This window comes from Chrysochloris asiatica, unplaced genomic scaffold (assembly GCF_000296735.1).
Source record: "Chrysochloris asiatica unplaced genomic scaffold, ChrAsi1.0 scaffold00069, whole genome shotgun sequence".
NCBI lineage: Eukaryota > Metazoa > Chordata > Mammalia > Afrosoricida > Chrysochloridae > Chrysochloris > Chrysochloris asiatica.
Genome location: NW_006408587.1, coordinates 14,411,013 through 14,419,006, shown reverse-complemented (window position 1 = coordinate 14,419,006; position 7,994 = coordinate 14,411,013). Strand labels below are relative to the sequence as shown.

Genomic DNA, 7,994 nt, shown 5'->3' with positions numbered 1-7,994 from the left:
AAAGCAAATGGAAGAAATGAGGAGGCAAAAGAGCTGAACAGAAAATTTCAAATGGCAGCTCAAGGAAACAAGCTTAATTATTATAGTGAAATGTGCAAACCTGGAGTTAGAAAGCAAAAAGAGAAGAATAAACTCAGCATTTCTCAAACTGAAAGAACTGAAGAAAATTCTGTGCGTGAGATATTGAATAATACAGAACCACAGAATCACTGTACCAAAAAGAAATGGTCAATGTTTAACCATTTCAAGAGGTAGCATATAGTCAAGAGTCAACGGTACTGAAGGAAGAAGTCCAAGGTACACTGAAGGCATTGGCAAATAAGTTTCCAGGAATTAATGGAATACAGATTAAAATCTTTCAACAAATTCATGCAATGCTGGAGGCACTCACTCTCTGCCAAGAAATTCAGAAGACAGCTACTGGCCCAACTGATTGGAAGAGATACATATTTGTGTCCATTCCAAATAAAGGTGACCCAACTAAACACAGAAATCATCTGACAATGTTATTAATATTGCAGACAAGTAAAATTTTGCTAAAGATAATTTAAAAACACCACAGCAGTACACTGACAGGTTTCAGGCCAGATTCAGACAGGGACGTGGAACAAGAGAAATCATTGCTTATGTCAGATGGATCTTGACTGAAAGCAGAGAATACCAAAAAGATGTTTACCTGTGTTTTATTGGCTACACAAAGATTTTGGATTGTGTAGGTCATGACAAGCTATGGACAACATTGCAGAGAATGAGTATTCCAGAACACTTAATTGTGCTCATGAGAAACCTGTACATAGACCCAGAGGCAGTTGTTCAAACAGAACAAGGGGACACTGAATGATTTAAAATCCAGAAAGGTGTGCACCAGGGTTGTATTCTCTCCCCATACTTATTCAATCTATATTCTGAACACATAATCTGCATTTGGATTTTATGAAGAAAAATGTATCAGGATTGGAGAAAGACTCAATAACAACCTGCAATATGAAGATGATACAACCTTGCTTGCTGAAAGCAAGGAAGACTTATAAAATACTTACTGATGAAGATCACAGATCATAGCCTTCAGTATGGGTTGCACCTCAATGTAAAGAAAACAAAACTCCTCACACTGGACCAATAAATAACATCAAAATAAATGCAGAAAAGATTGAAGTTGTTCAAGACTTCATTTTGCTCAGATCAACCATCAACACGCATGGAAGTATCAGTCAAGAAATCAAATGATGTATTGCATTAGGTGAATCTGTGGCACAAGACCTCTTTAAAGAGTTTAAGAGCAAAGATGTTAGACAAAGATGTGTCTAACCCAAAGCATAGTATTTTCAATAGCCTCATATGCATGTGAAGGTTGGGCAATTAATAAGGAAGACTGTAGAATTGATTCTTTTGAGTTACGGTGTTGGAGAAGAATATTAAAAGTACCATGGAATGCTAGAAGAACAACACATCTGTGTTGGAAGAAGTACAGTCAGAATGTTCCTTGAAAGCTACAATGGTCAGACTTTGTCTCTCATACTTTGGACCTATTATCAGGTGGGATGCGTGGTAAAATAGAGGAATAGCGATAAAGAGAAAAGACCCCCAATAAGATGGATTGACACAATGGCAGCAAAATGGACTCAAGTATATCAACGATTGGGCAGTGCTTCTTTCTGTTGTGCATAAGGTCACTATGAGTTGGTATCAACTCGATGGCATCTAATAACAACAAATTGATTCCTTTAAGAGCAGTTAATAGTAGTAGCTGAGCATCATCTAGTTCTTCTCATGGTCTATTAGTCTATTGGAGTAATTGTTTCCAAGTGTCTTTGATTTTCAATATTCTTCTTTCCTCAAGACAGACACCAATAGTTGCACCTTAGATGGTAGCTCATGAGCTTTTAAGATTCCAATCACTACTTACCAAAATAGGAAGTAGAACCTGGTCTTTGTGGACTAAGTTATGCCAGTTGACCTTGGTGTTCCCAGAGACAATGATCCTGAGCCCCCAGGCCCAGCGACTCATTTCTTCATGGCTTTTCACCAATGTTTTCTTTAATGTCCTTATCTTTTTCCAGGTTCTAAACCAGAACTCCACATTGTATTTAGTTGTCATGTCTCCCTCATTCTTTGCCCATCTGTGTTGTTGTTGCTACTGGAATTGCTATTTGGTGACGTTATTGAACTAATTCTGCAAAGTCTATATATTTTGTTCCTTGTGGTCACTGAAGTTTCTGCATAGTAAGCTTGTTGTTGTTGCTAAGTTCTGTCGAGTCGATTCCGACCCACAGCAACCCTGTATAGGGTTTCCGAGGAGCAACTGGTGAGCTTGAACCATCAACCTTGCAGTTCAAACAGCTTTGCCATCTAGCACATTAACTCACAGCACCACAGGTCAGTAAATGATTAGGCAAGAATTTCTTTAAATCCTTGGAACTTAGCCTTTGTCAAGGGAGTATGTGTGAGCGTCAGGGCTTGCTGTAATGCTCAAGCACTGAACACAACTGCCTTATCTTCCTCTTCCTGCTTGTTCAGATCCTCAAGGTCAGCAAAAGTTTGGAGCATAGCACTTTCTAATATTTTTCCTGGGCATACATATAGCTGTACACCTGGGTGTGGCTTTCTAAACTTCCAGGAGCATGGAGATTTTCAAAACCTTAGCTTTTCCTTATCAGCTTTTTATTGGTTCCAAATATATTTGCTGCCTCAAACACTGCTTTATTAAATGGTTGTTGACTGGTGTTAGCAAATACTTTCTTGGACAAAACTGTTTGCCCTAAATAGGTTAAATAAAGACAAACTCTACAAACAGGACTTTCCAGAAAAGTTCCAGGCAAGTTAAATAATAACAATTCTCTGAAAAATGGTGATTTTGTGTCTCTCCAAACCCACTCTGTTCCCTCCAGTAGTGAGTAGGTGTAGTGAGTTCAAGGGAATTTGGGTCTGATCAATAAAAAGTTTTACTGACCCATTTTGAGTGGGAGTAAGTGGACAGAGGGACAGAGAACATTCCCAGTGCAGAATCCAGTAACCAAACTACAGAGATGGAGGTGTGAGTATTTTTGCCTTTGTTCTTCTTTTCTTTTCCTCTATCTACTCACCTCCACTCTGGTGACCAGAGGGGAGACCTGTATAAGTAGACACTCCTGGGGGAGGTTCTATACAATGCACAGAATGCTAGGCACTGCACGGAAGGATCTGCACTGTGCACAAAAGCATCTGCCCTGCACACAGATGGATTTCCACTGCAGGAGTTCTGCTGCATGGAAGAATCTGCACCTCACAGATTGACAGGAGCAGAATTGAAGGGGGAGGAGACAGCAGGACGAGGCTGCACCAGGAGCCTCTTACAAAGTGCGTCTGTTCAGCCCTGGGCTGATTTTCACCAGGAGAAACAGCTGAATGAACTTGAGGGGAGGAAAAACAAACAAACAAAAAAAGTTAGTGTTCGATTGCAAAGGCAAAACTAGAACATTGTGAAGTGCCTCAGGCAATTTTGATGGCAAGAATCCATTAAGTGATGTTAAAGACTTACTTGTATTTTTCCATGGGTTTCCCCCCACCCCCACCCCCACCCGGGTTTTTATGACTTTCGACTTTCTGTTTTACTCTTATTTTTCGGTCCTGCTTCTATCTTGTGGGAGCTTTTCCTCTACTTGCCTCACTTGAAGAGACAGCAACTGTGGCCATACAGCAAAGCTACAATTGCAACCTCAAAAAACCCATCAATTGAGCAAGAACCTAAACCACTTGCTATACAACAGAGCAGCACCTACAAACAACAACTACTAAAAACACTTTGAAAGGAGCTGTAAGAGTAGTGAACCCGAGAAGTCTATCTTCTGATCACACCTACCAGGAGGCAATTGGAGAGTGCTTAAGAATACTCTAACACACATTCATCTAATTAATACAAATACACCACAATGACTAAAACACAGCAGAAAACTTCTGCTCACATGCAGAAACAAGACAGAATAGCTTGAACAAACAACGAAGAGGAAGAACTAGAAATTGCATTGGAGGGAGAAGTGGCTTTAGAATTCCCTGAAAAATAATTCATTTTTGATATTGAGGTGCATCCAAATGTTCCAGAAAGGTCGAGGAAAATAAGGAAGAAATCAGAAAAACACTACAGGAACAATCAGACAAAATAGATATAAGCATTGGAAACAATACATAACCTGCAAAAGGAGGTCCAGATAATCAATACTAAAATATCAGAAATGGACACTACACTGAAAGGGGAAAGGAATAGAATTCAAGGTATGGAGGCCAGAATCAGTAAGCTTGAAGAAAAATCTCTCAATACTTCTAAGATAGAAGAACAAGCAGAAAAAAGAATAAGGAAATCTGATGAAATTCCAAGACTCATGTGGGAAAACAAAAAGAAGAATAACCTATGGGCTATTGGAATTCCAGAACAGTAAGAGGTAAAGGGAACCATAGAAAGATCGTCGAAGAGCTGTTGGAAGAAAATTTCCCTAACATCTTTAAAAAAAAAAAAAAATTCACATTTTATTTAGATTGCAATAAACTGTACAAAATTGATTTCACCAAAAATACCAGTAATATTTTCTGTATTATTCCTAGATAAACCTCAAAACATTTAATTTTGTAGGTTTTCCAGGTTTTGCTTATAAATCAAAATGAGGCAGTAGATATAGTCATGGGAAAAGACAGAAGAAAACAAATATATCAGTTATTAGTGTCCATATCCTTTGATTTTGTCTTGACCATGACACCTAAGCGTTCAGCATATACCTGCCAAAATTTTTTTGAAGGTGTAGGCTCAACAAAGGAATGTAAACAGCAGTAACCAGATGTGGAACAATAGTAAATTCTTCCATTCTAACTTTAGCTAACTTGTTCCTTTACGTTAATTTGATAAAGACAAAATCTATACTGAAATCCTTGTTAGACGAAATTGTTTGTCTTACTCTAGTAATTCCTTTAACTGTCCATTACAGATTTTTAGCATATTTTAAAATTCCCACAAGTCAAAGGTCAGTCTTGAGATTTATTGTTATATTAAACTATATTCCTTCCTCCCAAACCTTCTCAAAATTTATTTCTTAAAAGAATTGTCACTTAATACCTGATAATTGGATCCACAGTGATAATAAATGTTATATCTAAAATGATGTAACTAAAACAATTCCAGAGTGCCACAAAAGAGATTACAGAGAAACAAAATGTGGTACTTTCATGCTATCTCTTGGAAGAACAGATGCATCTTCAAACCATGAGAGTTCAAACAGAGGCGATTTAAACAGGGAGATTATCAACGGCTAAGGTGTTCAATCAGGTCTATAGACAAAGATACTCGGTGATTAAGTGGTCTTCATAGACCTTATAGGTTTTCCTCCAAATATCAAATCTGAGAAAAAAACCTAGTTTAAAATAGTTTCTTTGGTATTTCAATGGTTTCTGAATTACCTGTAGGAAGCTCTGACTTAGTTGTGTACAGTTTGATGTATGTGTCCACCATTAAATTCAGATCATGTTTCATATCAAAATTTATGTTAAGCAAAACCAAGTTACTTGACCTTTGGTCTGTCAAAGTGTTCCTCAGATACACTTTAAGACGCCTTCGTCCATTTTCATAGCACTCATTATCAACCTTCATCACAGGAAGTATACACAGGACTTTTAGCAATGCATAAACATTAGGAAAGAACTTGATGTCAGGCAGATGGAGGGCTTCATAAATGGTGGATGGAAGCTCTGTATCTTTTCGTCTGTGTTTCCACTTAATTCTCCAGCAATGAAGCTTGGCTGACAGCATGTCAGGATTGGGTAAGTCACTTCTATACATATCAGCATGGTGTTCCTCTGACGTATTGAATTTGAGCTGTCCCATGACAGAGGGTACCAGAGATAAGCATTTAAGAGTTTTGAGGTGCTGTTCTTAGAATATATCTTTAAGTTCTTGAATAATGTGCTCCACTGTTGGGACACTTAGGGCTTCTTTATAGTAACTCTCAGAGATTAGCTGAGCATCCAGGTCACCTTGTTGAGCTCTGTGGAATTTTCCAGGGAGTTTCATTTGAATATCAAGTTTGGTTGCTAAATTTGTGGCTTCCTCAAACCAAAATTCATGATAAACTTCAATATTTTCCATCACTTCATTTAGTGAGTGCAACACTGCAGTCAAGCTGCTGGCTGCAAAGAAGACATCAGAGGTTTGACCCTGGAGATTTTTCCCAAAGGCTCTTATGAAAGATAAGACATTGTTAAGAACAACAATGGTAACGATGAAATCAAAATCTGTTACTGCACTGCAGAAGACAAACGCCCGGCCAGCTATACAGTTATTCCACCTAATATTTCTGTCATTATTTATACCATCTAAACATAAAACAAATGCTTGCAGGAAGTCCACTAAAATTTCAAAAGCATCATGTCTGCCTGTCCACTGAGAATGGCAAATTTGCTTTAGTTCATTACCTCTGTCTTTATTGTTCTGAAAAAGGACAGCAATCACATTATCAAGTTCTAAAATCAGCTGTGGTGATCAATGAAAAAAAGACCAAACTTCCTCAATTGTTCCCAATGCAACAGATACGCCCATACCAGGTACTGATTTTGCCAACCACATATTTAGGGCACAGGAAGAGCAGATTGTGTAGACGGCTTGAGGATACTTCTCTAAAAGTCTACAAGCAACAACTTTCATCTTGGAAGAAAAGCCACTGGACACAATATAAGCCTGGCCACGACAGTACTCCATGTTGAGTCCCCATTTGTCAGTTATGGTAGTGTGAAATTTCACAGCCAAAATTTCTGCATCAACTTCATAAGGCAGGAAACGTACAAATTCCTCTCTCAAGTTATGAGATTCATCAACAAACCTCACCAACACAGGCAGGTGCTCCTCCCCTGCTATATCCACGACGTAGTCGGTGATGATGGAAAAGAAGTGTGAGTCTCTCACTTCCCTGAGAGTTTCTTCCCGAATGCAGCTCTCACAGTTCTCGAGCATCAGCTTATGCTGTGTTTTTGAGCAGAACAGTGTGTTAACTGCAATCGTCTCAAAGCACTTTCTCAGAACCTCTTCCCCAGAATTTATCCAGTACTCTAGCAGAGCTTGAAAGTTATCAGGGGTAAAGAGACCTTCTGGGATTTCATCAGTCTCATGTCCATCCAGAGGTATGTTTTGTTTCCCCATAAGGATCAAAATTTCAAATAAAGATTTTAGGTATTCTTTGTTTTCCTTCTCTTCAAGGGTTAATGGTAAAATGTCTTCATCCTGTTCCTCTCCCCCTTCTTTGGCACTGAGGTTCTGAGCATTGCTATTGTTTGTTTCTTTATGTTTTTGTTCCTGTTCAGAAGTTTCATCAATTTTTTTCTGTTTCAGTGTCCTGATTTCATCTTCACTCAATTCTTTTATTTGTTTTCTGTGTCTACTATGTGGATTGTTCAGATGACTGTTGAGATCAAATATTGTTGGTATAGCATTATCTCGAAGAACTGTTCTATAAGGACTGGTTCTACAAATCATAGATGTCTCAAAGTGTTTGGCACATAACTGATAATGTTTATTAAGATGATCAGGTATTTTATCTTCCAAGTCAGCTCTCTTGGAGTTCTCTACCCACTTCTGGCATCTAGCTGGATCCCACGGGAACCTGAAAAAGGCCAATCGGACTGCGTGCTCTTCTGTGTGCAGTTGGGGACAGCGCAGAAGTTCAGCATCGTCGCCCACCCGCCGGCCAGCCCAGCTCTCCTCTCCCTGCCTCCTCAGGGCAGCCCGCCCACCCATTGGGGCCGGGGGGTGGGGGGAGAAGGAAGAGGGTGCCGAGCTCCCTAACATCTTGAAAGACGTGAAGATAAAAAGCCGAACAGAACGCAGGCAGGATAGACCCCCAAAAAAATCACCAAGACATATCATAATCATACTTTCCAAAATCAAAGACAAGGAAAGAATCCTAAAAGCAGCTAGGGAAAAAAAAAGAAGTGTTACCAACAAAGATTAAGCTCTGGTCTCTTAACAGAAACCGGCAGACAAG

The 7,994-nt window shown here is 39.1% G+C and overlaps 1 pseudogene; it reads right to left on the bottom strand.

Moving 5' to 3' along the window:
• Positions 1 to 5,380: 5,380 nt before the first annotated feature.
• On the bottom strand, positions 5,381 to 7,680 carry LOC102837222 (annotated as a pseudogene).
• Between the last annotated feature and the right edge of the window lie 314 nt (positions 7,681 to 7,994).